The sequence below is a fragment of the Lathyrus oleraceus genome, chromosome 3 (genome assembly GCF_024323335.1).
Source record: "Lathyrus oleraceus cultivar Zhongwan6 chromosome 3, CAAS_Psat_ZW6_1.0, whole genome shotgun sequence".
Classification (NCBI taxonomy): Eukaryota; Viridiplantae; Streptophyta; class Magnoliopsida; order Fabales; family Fabaceae; genus Lathyrus; species Lathyrus oleraceus.
The window spans coordinates 442,857,295-442,872,756 of record NC_066581.1 but is presented as its reverse complement, the minus strand read 5'-3'; the positions used below and the strand labels follow the sequence as shown (position 1 = coordinate 442,872,756).

At 39.9% G+C, this 15,462-nt stretch overlaps 1 long non-coding RNA gene across 1 annotated transcript in view; it reads left to right on the top strand.

The window, feature by feature from the left end:
- The first annotated feature begins 1,376 nt into the window (after positions 1–1,376).
- Positions 1,377–15,462, top strand: part of LOC127128105 (uncharacterized) — a 28,889-nt gene continuing 14,803 nt past the window's right edge. Inside the window, exons 1-2 of the long non-coding RNA XR_007805683.1 lie at positions 1,377–1,724; positions 1,825–2,125. This is a non-coding gene — a long non-coding RNA (uncharacterized LOC127128105). The remainder of the gene's footprint in view (positions 1,725–1,824; positions 2,126–15,462) is intronic.

The following is a 15,462-nucleotide window of genomic DNA, read 5'->3' as shown; positions in this document are numbered from 1 at the left end:
AAGTTTTTTTAAGGTTTTTAATTAAATGACGAAAATTCGAGCAATATGGTGTACGCCAATTATTCGAATTATCGAGAGATAATAAAGCGGAAGCTTACTATTCTCCTTTTCATTCAAAATTAATTTAAATAATGCTTTTAGGATTTGTAATTAATTTGAGAAAATAATTTTAATTTTATAGAGTTTTTTAGGGTTTTATTTAAATGACGAAAATTCGAGCAATATGGCGTACGCCATTTATTCGAATAATCGAGAGATAATAAAGCGGAAGCTTACTATTCTCCTTTTCATTCAAAATTAATTTAAATAATGCTTTTAGGATTTGTAATTAATTTGAGAAAATAATTTTAATTTTATAGAGTTTTTTAGGGTTTTAATTAAATGACGAAAATTCTAGCAATATGGCGTACGCCAATTATTCGAATAATCGAGAGATAATAAAGCGGAAGCTTACAATTCTCCTTTACATTCAAAATTAATTTAAATAATGCTTTTAGAATTAATAAATAATTTGGAGGAGTGATTTTAATTTAATAGAGTTTTTAGGGTTTTAATTAAATGACAAAAATTCGAGCAATATGGCGTACGCCAATTATTCGAATAATCGAGAGATAATGGAGCGGATGCTCATTAATCTCATTTTCATTTAAAGATTAATTATTTAAAATAGAGACTTTTAGAATAATTAAATTGGGAAAATGATTTTAATTTTATGGAGTTTTAAGATGTTAATTATTAAAATAGATTTTTTTTTAGAAGTGTATTAATAACAAAAGATTTGAATTCGAACTTATTGGATTTGATTTAGTTTTAAATGGATTACTTGGTATTGGACCAATGGTTCAACCTAATTTGGACAAAATAAGTGTTTATTCATCTATTAATATTTAACTATTTAATTAACATATATTCTAACAAGAATTAAAATTTATAATTAACAATAATAAAAAAATAAGTTAAAACAATTGTCTATTTTACTACTAATATGTTTTTAATTTATTAACAAAAACAGATCATAGAAGATAAATAATGAAATAAATTTAAAACAGAAAGGGTTGTATGAGGGAAATAAACGGTGTGTACAGTCCCTCCAAAAACGAACTACAAAAAGGCCCGAAAGGGGTTTGAGCCATCATTAACTCGGGTTGGGCCCTAAGGCCCATACCTCTTATTAATAAATCTGAATTGGAATGGTCAGCAAGAAAGGAAAGGAAAAGAGAAAAGAAATCCATGAGAACCATTTATCTATTTTCTATGGGCCACGCGCCAAACAGTGAATGATAGTGTGGCATTGAAAAAGTCAGAAGAATACTTAGGGAAGATAAACATGCAGTATCACAAGTAATTGTCATTAATGGCATTAAGTTATCTTTTAATACTGTTAAAAAGAAATAGATTACCAAAGAAATAAAACCCAAAAATCTCATTACCTCAAGTGTCTCCTTCTTTCTCAGGTTTCGACCGTCTCTCTCTTCTCTTCTTCTCAATTAACAAAATAACCACACACAAAAATAAAGACTCTCAAAATTCTAAAATGCAATCAATTTTGACTGACCGGAAACAGACGGCGGCCGGAGGAGGCGCCTCTATCTCCCAATCTGAACCTCCGTGTGGAATCCCCAACGTTTCAACATAAAATGCTCACCGAAGTTCATTCTAGATTTAACCCCTAAATTGGGAACATTATGAAGACATTTGCATGCGACGATGGGATCGACCTCGAGGTATGCTATCTTCTTCTCCTCTCCTTCTTCGAGTGCTCCTCGTCTTCTTCGCTTCTTCTCTCAGTTCTTCTTCTTATTTGGGTATATCTTGATTTTGTAGTGGCTTAGCTCGGATTACTCAAAGTTCTAAGGATAAACTTTGAGCACCCATTTGGTACCTTTGAGCTTTGGTGTGCAGGTTAGGATGCGATTTCAGCAGAGTGACGGTGTCAATTTTTTCTCCTCCTTCCAATGATTGGATGTCTCTTATATAGAGTGAAAATGGGTGGTCCTTGAATCATGAGCTGGCAGAGGTGAAAGGAACCATTCCGTTAGAGTAAGATTTCCTTCTGGATTGTGTGTGGACCAGCGTGACCGCGACCTTTTGTCTGTAGTGTCCTTTGAAGCATATGCTTTTTAAGGTTATTTTTACTACTAAGGATTCTTTTACCATTCGGTTTTGCCATTGTAAGACCCCAATTTTGGCCCTAAGATCCCTCATGGCCCATATCATATCATATCATGGCCTCAAGGATCATTGCATGCCCTAACTTCCCTCCTAGTGGGTAGTTTGCCTTGTGGGTTGATTTCTTGATCACCAAGCATACCTTGCATTTGTATATCTTTGCTTTTCATATGTTTATCAATCAAAAAGTACAAAAATATTGTCAGTTTAACCTTGTTGCTTGCAGTTGAAGCAATCATCAGCAATTAGGTCAAAATCAGTCACAGTCAGTCAAAGCAGTGGATGGTGGCCATTCTTGCAGAATTTGGGCACCATGATCCATAATCAAGAGTTCATACAACTTGGGACATCATTTGAAGTCAAGTTCTCAAGGATTTAGGGTTTGGAATTCATCAGAAGTGGTTCAATCATGCAAAACCCTAGAAAAGTCAACAGAAAGTCAAACTTGGTCAACTGTGGATTTAATCAGTGATTTTGATGGATGGAATTGATTTGAAGGAGTTCATTCATGCCTATATAAGCCTCATCTATCATGTCAAACCTCATCATGGAAGAAAATCAAGACAAACAGAAAATTTCCCAAAATAGAAAGTGGACCTGTAATTTCAACTGCCAAAAATGGAAACTTCTTGATCCTCAATTTACATCATGATACAAGCTTCAAATGAATTTTTGCCCAACATGAAAGTTGAAGATCTTGTTCTCCCATTTTCAAAAAGTCCAAGAACTCCCAAATCCCATGTATGGTTTGCAAGATATGATCAATTCAATTTCAAAAATTTGTGAACTTCAACAAGCCATATATCATGAACCATAAGGCCAAATTTGGTGGGGTTTTTTCCTACAAACCACATTTCATCCCCTCTTTCCAAAAATATAAATTTCATGTGCTAAAACCTTGCCAATCACAATGGCATTTTTAAGCTAGACTTTATTCATTTCAAGTATGACCAAAGTTTGACTTTTTGATTTAAGGCTTTTCAGCATATTTGGCCAATTGGGATTTGTTTCATATGGTATTTGCAACTTGCCAAGGCCCAAAACTCGGCCAGACCTTGCACCCTCCATGTTCATTTGGTTCAAACTTAGCAAATTGCAAATTGGTTTCATTTAGCATAAGCAAGTTTAGCATTTGTTAAGCTAATGTTAAACAGAAATATAAAAGCTCATTCTCAGCAAAAACCAACCCTAGCCACAACCTCCAAAGATCAGAATACACTCTTTTCTCTCCTTCTTGCATTTTTGCTCGACTTGTATTTTCTGCTCAAATCTTCAAAATCCTCGAGTACCCTTGCTTCCTTCATCATTTGGACAACCTTGTGAAGCGTTTTGAACCCTCAAACCACAGCTGGACAGCCATTTTCGAGCTCTGTTTTTCAAAGGACCAATAATGGTGAAATCGAGATTTGGAAGTTTCAAGCAAGTTTGAGCTAAAGTTCTTCAAGGTTCCTTCATTCCAAAGCATTGTGGACCTCTGTTTGAGCTGGAAGCATACAAATAACCACTGTTGCTCGATTTTCTTCACAGCCAAGTAAGATTTCGACTATCCTTTTTCTCTAATCCATGCCATGTGTTAGATAGAGCTTGCTATGCTGATTGTTGTGCAACTTGAATCATGAAAAATGAGTGAGTATTGAGTGAAATATCTGGATTTGAAATTTTCTGTTCATGATGATTTTTGTTCGATGCATGCTGTTTAATGTGTTTCAATGCATTTGGCTTATGGATTTGTGTTGTTTGAAGTTTGTTTGCTCTATTGATATGGTCACTTTCGATTTCTGGGTGAATCGATCCTTTCATGTTTGAATGTTAAAAATGGTTACTGCTGTTTTAAAACCCTAGAAGAACCCAGAAATTTATATGAATTGTCTTGTTTGTTGTTGTTTAATGTGACCTGAATGTCTTTGTTTAGTTGCCATTTTGTTCATGAATCCCTGGTTGAGTTCAGTTTATGTTGATGAGATGGGCAAGATGAGGTTGCCCTGTTGTGTGCAAACCCTAGCTTGTTTCCAGTTTTTTCCCAGAATCGTGTCTGCTGTTGTTGCTTGTGATTGCATGAACATACTGTTACTGCCATGCTGTTTGCCATGCTGTTCGAATTGATGATGAGCCATGAAGAGGAATATGCCCTGCTGTTCAAAAAAAACCCTAAGCTGCCCAGAACTCATGAATTATGTTTGGATGTTGCCTTTGTTCTTATTTGCATGAGAAACTTATTGTTTCGTGGCCAGGCCCTTTGTGCATCTCTAGTTGGAATATGTTTGTCATAGTGCTTGCTTGCACTTCCAAAACCCTGCTGCATTTCCTGAAATCTGAGTTTCATGTTTTGGTTGGTTTGCTGTGTGATGTTGCATGAGGTTCTCTAATCCTGCCATGCTGCTTGTATGATAGTGTTTGAACTTTGTTTTTGATGTTGGTGATAACACGAGGTTGCCTTGCTATGCTGTTAAAACCCCAAGTTCCAAAACCCTAATGACATTTCCAAAACTCCCATGCGATTGGCTGCTGTTTGGTTTTTCTGCTTGTTGGTATTGTTCCATTGGTTTCAGCCAATGAGAACATTTCATTCCCCATGCCAAAACGCACCGTTTTGATTAATGATGGCCAGAATTACGACCATGCCACTCGGTCAACCATGGTTGACCTCCCTTTCATGTTATTTTGTTCTTTCATTCCAAATTATTCCTCAACTTGCAAAAATCATTTCTAATCCATTTCAATTCCAAATTTCATGTCAATTTTTGCATAATGATCAGATGAATGTCTATTATTTAATCATGATTTTTGCTGAATTTTTGATTGGCTGGATTTTGAATGGCTCTAGGGTTCTTAACATGTATGCTTATTTGGTACCTTTTGCCAATCTTTTTGTGAAATGATCATGATGCATCCAATGGTTCTGAAATTTTTTGTGGTGAAACTAGACTCATTCATCTTTGTTTTGATGTAGAGTTTGTGCATTTATCATCTGTGGTTTGCTAGATATGAATTTTTGAACTAGGGTGTGACAATTTGTGTCACACCAATGATATGCAAATTCATGATTTTTGTTCACATGCTTCCTGGCTTCCAAATAATGTAAAAGTTTGCATGAGCCATCTCTTATATGTCTAGTTGATGTGTGAATTTTCCTGGAATTAATTGTGCAATTTCCAATTTGTTTGAGAATTTTCTTCCCTGCCTAGTCAATTGTTGACTTTATGTGATACATGTTGCCAAATCCTTTGTGAAATTCTCATATCTTCTTATATGATCATGAAATTTCATATGTGCATACTAGACATCTTGAGCTTTGCATTGGTGTTAATCCCATCCATTTCTCATCTGTTTTCCTTTTGTTATGATTTTTTTTGAAGATGACACTAGTTTTGTTGACTTCTTTGTGCACACTTGATATTGTCTTGACTTCTTGATTTTATTTGACTATCTTCCCATGATCCAATTGAGCTGAAATTTTATATGCATGCTATGTTATGGATTGTGATTGAGTATGAATTATTTCATAATTTTTGGAATTGTTTTTGATTGCTTTTGAGCTTGGTCTTGCTGTTGACCTTTTGTGTGGTCCCTCTTGCCATGTTTTGACTTCTTTGGTCTATAAAATGACAATGATGCATGATTTGATTGTGAATCCAATTGAGGTAGCTTCTTAAATGTTTGAACATGAATTGGGTTGACTTTTCTTTGCTGTTTTGACCTTTTCTTTCATCTTTGACCCTAGGCTAGTCCTAGTGGTCTTTTGAGCTTACAATTGAGTTAATGTTTCAGGTTAAGCACCAATGCCTCAAAGATCATTCAAATTTGATTGAGTTGGATTATATATATCATGTGCTAACCCTTGTTTTGTAGGTGTGACTCATATAGTTGAGTCTTGTGCTTTGCACATTGGTCCCTCTGTGGTTGACTGTTGTTTATCCATTCCTTTTGTTTTAAACTGTTGAACTGTTTACTAATTGGTTTGACTTTTTCAGGTACTTTAGTTGCTTAAGTTCTTTGAACTTGCTTTGCTTTGCTATTTAGCAATTTGCTTTGAGGTATAATTACTTCTTCTTCATGTAGTCTGGAGACCCGGTCTGTTATTTGACCGGGCAAACTGTCTGAAGTCCTCCTTAAGAGGCAATGCTTGTGGGTGTTTATATTTGTCCCAAGCAGGAAAAGTCCTTCAAGTAAGGCAATTGGTAGATCAAAGGGATAAGTAGCCTATCCCCTACTATTCAGTGTGTCCTCTCCTTGCTATCATTACATGGTTGTAGCATTGAGATCAAAACCCAAGATCTATCGAGTCAATAATGTGGAAAGAGCTCCATCTTTCTGAGCTCCCACACTTTCTAATGCTCTCCCTGATTAGGGATAAGAGCAATGAGGCACACCCCTCATCTCCTTTCATCTGCTTCACCTTAGCCTCTCAATGGCAAGGTTAAGAGCGACATTTACCTATTACAGTGGACTTTCATAGTCAAACCCTCTTGTGTGAGCCCCCTTGTTTGGCTATAGAGTGTGCTGTTTGATATTCATTGATTGATTGATTGCTTCATATGCACTTGTTTGCTTGTATGTTATGCATTTATCATTATCAATTGCCATTAATGCATGATCATCTCATTTGTCTTTATGATGCTATCATTGTTGTTTACCCATTGAGGACAAGTGTAAGTCCATTGCTTTGGCATTGGCTCCTATGATATGGAAGGATAGAGTGTAAGACCTCATTGGTCACTCATATCTTCTGTTTTATCTGTTTGTATGTGAGGATACAGTTATAAGTCCCTGTAAGTTGGCATCTGTTGTCCTGTGATCATAATTTGATCTGTTTGATTTGTATGTGAGGATACAGTTATAAGTCCCTGTAAGTTGGCATCTGCTTTCCAGTGATCATAATTGGTTTTATTTGTTTGTATGAGAGGTTGCAATTATAAGTCCCTGTAAGTTGGCATTTGCATTCCTGTGACCATATTGTTGCTTTTGTTCTTGTATGTGAGGATCCATTGTAAGTCCCTGTAATGTGGCATTGGATTTCCTATGAGCATCTGTGGAGTTAACCTAAGTCCAGATAGATTGGCAGTTGACTTTCCATATTTTCATTCTTTGATTTCTTTTGTGGAGATTAGTATAAGTCCATTGAGTGGCCTCTGATATCCATTTCTGTTTTAGGAGACTGGTGTAAATCCATTTATTGGTATCCGGTATCCGCCTTTTATTTCTTTGTTTGAGGAGATTAGTGTAAGACCATTGAGTGGCATCTGATATCCAGTTTTATTTTAGGAGATTGGTATAAGCCCAGTGATTGGCATCCGATATCCGCTTTCTTTCTTGTTTGTTTGTTATTATCCATTGCTATTCCAAAGGACGCACTTGAATCATCTCCTATATGATCTCAAGAAGTGAACCTTCTAAGAAGTTTTACAATCCATCTCCATCCATTCATCATTCATTATGTCCTAAACCTTTTCACACTCTACTTTTCAAATTTGACATAGTTGTTGTGCAAACATCTTCATGTTTTCTAACTAAAACCCTGGACTCAAGTCCTTGACCTTTTTTCAAACTCATTTTCATAACACTTCTTTCAAATCAATCTTAATCATACTTTGACTTCATTTTCATAATCACAATCAATTAACTTCACTCATTCAATTGTTTTGGCTTTGTCCATTGTTAATCTTTTCATACATGAGCTAGAGGTTTGATTTATCTTAGTGGTTGATGTTAATCTCACCTTCTGTCTTTAGTGATTGAATTGTAAGTCTTCCTTGCCTATTATAGGGTTAACCCCTCCCTGGCAAGTTGAAGCTGTTCTCACATGGTGGACGTGGTTGTTTGTATAAGGTTGAGTTTTCTCCCGTGGATAACGTAAGACCTAGGGTTTGTGTTTAAAATTGAACCCAACCAACTTTTGGAAATCTTTTAGCCGAACTACGGCGTTTTGATACTTACCTTTGATGGAAGGTACGTAGGCAGCGGGTTCATCCGTTCAAACCCAATAAAAATTGTATATTCTTTTCTCATCATCCCAATCATGTTTGCACAATACTTATGTCATAAAAAATAACAATCTTATACAACAAGTGTGAAAAGGGCTCCCTAGGAGTACCTAGGACGTGATGGGTGCCTAACACCTTCCCATTGCGTAATTTACCCCTTACCCAGACTCTCTGATCTTTTTATTAGTTTTCTACGTGTAAAACTTCTTAGGCTTTTGTTCGCTTTTTAGCCAATCCTTTGGATAAATAAAAGTGCGGTGGCGACTCGAAATTTCAATGTATCTCTTGCTTATGGTTTAATCGATAAATCATATAGCGACGAATACACCGCTACAGAAAAGTGGCGACTCTGCTGGGGAGATCACACCAGAATCCCTGGTGGTATTGCCTACTTTTCACCCTTGTTGTGCTATATTATTATTTGTTATATGACATATTTTTGTACAATTTGGGATAACTGTATTGATTGTAATGTGTGAATTGCTTGATATACAATTGCTGTTTGCTTTGGTGATCTGTGAGATGAGTTCTGTACCCGAACTCGAGTGCTCTCTAGGATAGGAGAATGGCATAGTCTTGTTGACTGGTGTGGAGTAGTCCTTAGCCAGTTGACTTGCGAGTCCATTCACTTGGTGGAGGTCATGTTGGATTAATAATGTCACACAAGTTATTTGTGGATAGGCATTATTCTTTCAATCATGTTCCGCAGAAGCCAAGGACCGTAGTTTACCAAACCCATCTTGGCCTATTTTTAGGACCGTAGTGCGGAGGTCGTTCAGATGTCAGTTCTGATACGATTGTCACGCGATACTACACTCATAAGAGTTTCTCTTGAGAATATTCTTGGAATACGAGTATTCGTTCCTCCGATAATATTCGAGAGATGGAACGATGATTATGGGAACCTCTGATAGAACATGTCTGGCAGGTTTAAACCCTAGTACACTCCCTTTGGGTGGTTCTTAACCGAGACTCCATGCTCGTGACTCTCAACAAACCCGTGATTCGTGGTTGAGTCGTTCAAACATTGTTAATATCAATGGATCCCGGATCAGGTGTAAAACCTAGAATCCACCAAAGCGGCTGGTTGATATTAAGAATGTCTGAACCGGTTCATGTACCGTTAATATCAATGGAACTTGGGTGTCGATAAGGTGAAAGCCTAAATCCACCAAAATGGATGATTGATATTAGGGATACATTGAGCTTTCCCACGACCTTTGTTTGGTGTGCTTTGCTTGATCCTTGAGTGTGTTTGTTGCATTCATGCATTCAAGCATTCATCCGCATTCATGTCATCAACAGAGAAAATTTTCAAGGAACTTAAAGGGTTATTTGCAAAATTTTCAGACATGGAAAGACCGAAAAGGCATACAAAGAAGTACAGCTTCAAGCAGCCCGATGTAAAAGAGTTAAGGAATCTGACATCGTATGTATTAGATCCCTTGGGTTTCAAAGCTCGCTATGGGAAGCTTCTGCCTCTGCTCACCACTCAGGTTGATGAGGGATTGATGAGTACTCTGGCTCAGTTCTACGATCCAATGCATCATTGCTTCTTATTTCCGGATTTCCAGTTGTTGCCGACTTTGGAAGAATACTCTCACCTTATTGGGATTCCGATTCTGGATCAAGTGCCGTTCAGTGGCCTAGAGAGTATTCCATCTGCTCGAGAGATTGCTAGCTTGTTGCATATAGATGAAGATCTGATTGGAGCTAATCTGACTACCAAAGGCGGAATTCAGGGTTTTCCTTCCGAGTTCCTCATTGCCCAAGCTACCTTTTATGGGAAGGCCATGAGTGAGGATGCCTTTGAGGCTCTATTTGTGCTGCTCATCTACGGATTGGTGTTGTTTCCCAACTTTGACAAGTTCGTGGACATGAATGCTATTAGGATCTTTTCAGTCCTTAATCCAGTTCCGACCTTGTTGGGTGATGCATATGTCTCCTTGCATCTGAGGAATATGAAGAATGGAGGAGTCATTGTCTGCTGTTTACCCCTGCTGTACAAGTGGTTTATTTCGCACTTGCCGCAGACAGTTGCTTTCAAGGAGAACAAGGGATGTCTACGGTGGTCTCAGAGACTCATGTCTCTCACCAATGATGATATCACCTGGTATGATCGCGTGTATGATACCGTTCAGATCATCGATTATTGTGGTGAATTCCCTAATGTGCCTCTTCTTGGTACATGTGGTGGGATTACCTACAATCCTATTCTTGCACGTCGTCAGCTTGGGTTCCCCCTAAAGGATAAACCTAATAACATTCTGTTAGAGGGTGTGTTCTTCCAGGAGGGTAAAGATCCCCAAGGCCTGAAAGCCAGATTTGTCCGTGCTTGGTGCAGTATTCACAAGAAGAGTAGGAACGAATTGGGTCCAAAGAACTGCATTGCTTTGGAGCCATACACCTCTTGGGTCAGACAGAGAGCTGCCACCTACTTGATGCCATATGATTATCCAAGACCTACGCTGTTGGATGTGGCTGGGCCTTCAACCCTCCCTACCCAACGTGTAGAGGAGTTGAGAGAAGAAGACCTTTCGCGTGCCTGGATCCGCGAAAGAGAGGAATTGCTGCAGCAGCTCAAGGAGAAGGATGCTATGATTGAATTTCTCGAGCACCGAGTGATCGACGATCCGAACGACACTTGGACTTCTCTGCTTCCTCAGTCTTCCAAATTCTGGAAGAGGAGGTATGATCGACTTGCGAAAGAGAAAGCTGATATGGAGGCTGCCTATGAGAGAGAGATCAAGAAGTTGTGCACTTCTCGTCTTCCAGCATCCCGAGCTAATAGGGATCCATAGGATGTCATTTACCTTTTCTCTTTGTAATGAATCAAAAATGCTGTATTTCTTTGTTTTGATACATTAAAAGAAATATTTTCCATGAGCAATTAAATGTTTAAATATTCAAAATATTGCAAACAATACCCTAAAGGTTCCTTGAAAACAAAGCATTTGCACAAGCATTTCATGCATCATTCTTGCATAAACAGGTACCCTTTGTCTCTGGTCTGCTGGTTCTAACCTTTGCTCTTCATTTATTTTGAAGACAAGCTGACTCACCGGTATTATACAAGAGTCAACTCTGCCAGAATCATGGAACAGTTGGAGCAAGAGAACCGAGATCTAAGAGAAGAGGTCGCCAGACTTGGCGCTTTGATGGAGCAACTTCTTGCTGCCCAGAACCAGCCTGCTCCACAGCCAGCAACTCCCGTTCAGCGGACGGTTATTTCAGAAGTCGCTACTTCAACGGTGCCTGTCAGTGCCCATCAGCCCAATGCCATGCCTCCCGGTTTTCCTTGGGGGATGCCTCCAGGCTTCATGCCTGATCTGCCAGCTCCAACGTTTGCTCAAATGCCGGCATCTAGCCCGGTCCCTGTTCCCGCTCCTCCTGTCGTGCATACCATGCCTAGGGTAGACGACACCATCTATCACTCTGAAGCTTCTGAGGGCTCAGATGTTCATGAGAAGATGGACGCAATGAACGATCAATTCCTTGAGCTGAGAAAGGAATTGAGGACTCTTAGAGGCAAAGATCTCTTCGGCAAGTCTGCAGCCGAACTTTGCTTAGTTCCCGGTGTGAAGATCCCAGTCAAGTTTAAGGTCCCGGACATTGAAAAATACAAGGGGAACACCTGTCCATTAGCTCACCTGGTCATGTACGCCAGGAAGATGTCAACACAAACTGATAATGATCAACTCTTGATCCATTATTTTCAAGACAGTTTGTCTGGTGCCGCGCTCAGATGGTACATGAGCCTGGACAGTATCAACATTCGATCTTTCAATGACCTTGGCGAAGCTTTCGTCAAACAATACAAATACAATGTCGATATGGCGCCTGACCGAGATCAACTCAGGTCCATGTCACAGAAAGATAAAGAGTCGTTCAAGGAGTACGCCCAGAGATGGCGTGAGCTGGCAGCTCAAATCACCCCACCGTTGGAAGAGAAAGAGATGACCAAGATTTTTCTGAAAACTCTTGGTTCATTTTATTATGAACGAATGGTGGCGAGCGCTCCCTCTGATTTCACCGAGATGGTGAACATGGGGATGCGTCTCGAAGAAGGTGTCCGCGAAGGACGGTTGGCTAAAGATGAATGTTCTTCCTCTAAACGATATGGGGCATTTAAGAGGAAAGAAGGGGAAGCACATGCCGTGCAGTCTCAGCCGAAACAAAGAAGACCCTCTGTTTAGAGGAAGCCTGCACGACGTGCCGGACATCAGCATCAGGTGGCTCATGTAGCGCCTGTATTCAAAGATAATGCTCAACAATATCAGCATCAACAGCAATATCAACAACCGCAGTATCAGCAACAGCAACGTCCACAGCAACAGGCTTACCAGCCTCGTGGAAGTACAACCAATCAAGCTAACATGAATTATGATAGGAAGAGGGTCAGCTTCGATCCAATTCCTATGACATATGCAGAGCTTTATCCCTCCTTGTTGGAGAGGAAATTGGTTTCTCCGAGAGATCCTCCTGCTATTCCTGCAAACCCGCAATGGTGGTACAAACCAGACCAGCATTGTATCTACCATTCCGGTGCTCCGGGCCATAATGTAGAGAACTGTTTCCCGCTGAAGAATAAGGTTCAAGACCTTATGAGAAGTGGAATTCTGAGTTTTGAAGACTCTAACCCGAACGTCACCAGGAACCCATTGCCTTCGCATGGGAAATCTGTGAATATGATTCAGGAGGACCTTGGGAAGTACAAGGTTAAGTATGTCAGCCACATCAGGCAGTCGTTGGTTGATTTACATAAGATGCTGTGTCAGTACAGCTATTTGGAGCATAACCACGACAAGTGCCGTGTTTGCTCGGTTAACCGCTTGGGTTGCGACCAGGTCCGCCGTGAACTTCAGAAGATGTTGAATGAGGGTACCATTGAGATTCTCCAGAATCGCAATGTTGATGTAGTTGAACCTGAAGTGAATGTCATCTCGCCAGTGTTCAAGCTGCCTGAGCCAGTTGTTATTCGCTACAATAGCAACAAGCCGAAGGCTTCACCTTCTCTGATTATCAAACCTGCTGGCCCTATGCCCTATACATCTGATCGAGCTGTGCCATTCCGGTATAATCCTGTTGCTGTTCAAGATGGGGTCGAAGTGCCTTTGCCTTCAACTTCTGTGACCACTGTTGCTGATGTCAGTGGATTGACCCGAAGCGGTCGTGTGTTTTCTGCGCCTCCAAAGGCTACTGTTTCTGATACTGTTGAGCGTCCGGTTGGGGCTGCTGTGAATGTTCAGAATCCGGCACTTGATGTTGCCAAACCCTCCTCGTCCGTACAAAAGACTCCTGTTTCTTCAGGTGGCCCGAGTGGCATTGTTGATGAAGAATCTGATGAGATGCTGAGGCTCATCAGAAAAAGTGAGTATAACATTGTAGACCAGCTTCTACACACGCCTTCCAAGATTTCTATTCTTTCTCTATTGCTGAATTCAGAACCTCATAGGGAGTCTCTGCAGAAAGTCTTGGATCTGGCGTATGTTGATCACGACGTCACCCTGGAACAATTTGATAGTATTGTTGCAAACATCACCGCTTGCAACACCTTGAGCTTTTGTGACGCTGATCTCCCTGAGGAGGGAAGAGACCACAACATGGCTTTACACATATCAATGAATTGCAAATCTGATGCAATGTCCAATGTGTTGGTGGACACTGGATCTTCTCTTAATGTATTGCCAAAATCCACACTCTCTCGTCTGTCATATCAAGGTCCTCCTATGAGGCAGGGTGGGGTTGTTGTAAAAGCATTTGATGGGTCGCGCCAGACCGTGATTGGGGAAGTCGATCTCCCAATCAAGATAGGACCAAGTGATTTCCAGGTTACTTTTCAAGTAATGGATATCCACCCATCATACAGCTGTCTCTTAGGCAGACCATGGATTCACGAGGCTGGCGCCGTGACATCCACCCTACACCAGAAGCTGAAATTTGTCAAAAACAAGAAATTGGTTGTAGTAGGGGGAGAAAAGGCTCTCCTGGTTAGCCATCTGTCTTCTTTCTCGTACATTGACGCAGAGGATGAAGTTGGAACTCAGTTTCAAGCTTTGTCTATTGATAAACCAATCGAGAAGAAGTCTCCTTCATTCACTTCCTACCGAGATGCGAAGCTGGCCATTGAATGTGGTGCAGTTGCTGGATTAGGGAAAGTGCTTGAACTTGAAGATAACCGATCTCGGGCTGGCATTGGCTATGGTTCTGGGGCATTCAACGAGCAAGGTTTGTTCACGAGTGGAAGATTCATCCATGCTGATCAACCAGAAGAGGAGGCTGCTGCTATCATTGAAGAAGAAGATGCAGAAGACTTGAACAATTTTGTTATTCCTGGTGGTGTCTGCCACAATTGGGTCGCTGTAGATGTTCCTACAGTCATCCATAGATCAGAGTAAATTGTTCACTTTGTTTAAAACCCTTCTCCCATGCCAAAAGGAGAAGTGATGACATTGTTGGCAAAGCATATATACAATGATATTTTCATTCAATTTTTGCATTGTTAAACATTTGTTTTTCCTTTGTTTTCACTTTTTGCTTTTCTTTATGAAATCAGTGATCACAAAAAACCATAAAGACAAAAGCAATAAAAGCAAACATTTTTCATCTGCATAATGATTTGCTTGTCTAAAATTCTGAAGTTTTTCTTAACCAAAATCATTATGCAGGTTGATTCTAAAACCCATTGAACATAATGATCCAACGCCATCTCCCAATTTTGAATTCCCTGTATTTGAGGCAGAGGAAGATGATGTTGAAGAGATTCCTGATGAGATCACCCGTCTCCTTGAGCACGAAGAGAAGATCATTCAGCCGCATCTCGAAGACTTGGAAACAGTCAACTTGGGGTCTGAGGATTGTGTCCGCCTGGTGAAGATTGGGGCACTTCTTGAAGAGTTTGTTAAGGAAGATTTGATCAGCTTGCTACGAGAATTTTCGGATATCTTTGCTTGGTCCTATGAAGACATGTCGGGTTTAGATACAGATATTGTGCAACATTTCCTGCCTTTGAAGCCTGAGTGCGTGCCTGTGAAGCAGAAGCTCAGAAGAACTCATCCAGATATGGCAGTGAAGATCAAAGAGGAAGTTCAGAAGCAAATTGATGCGGGGTTTCTGGTGACTTCGACATATCCTCAATGGGTGGCCAATATTGTGCCTGTTCCTAAGAAGGACGGAAAAGTCCGTATGTGCGTTGATTACAGAGATTTGAATAAGGCTAGCCCTAAAGATGATTTTCCTCTACCACACATTGACATGTTGGTAGACAATACAGCCAAATTCAAAGTCTTTTCCTTTATGGACGGATTTTCCG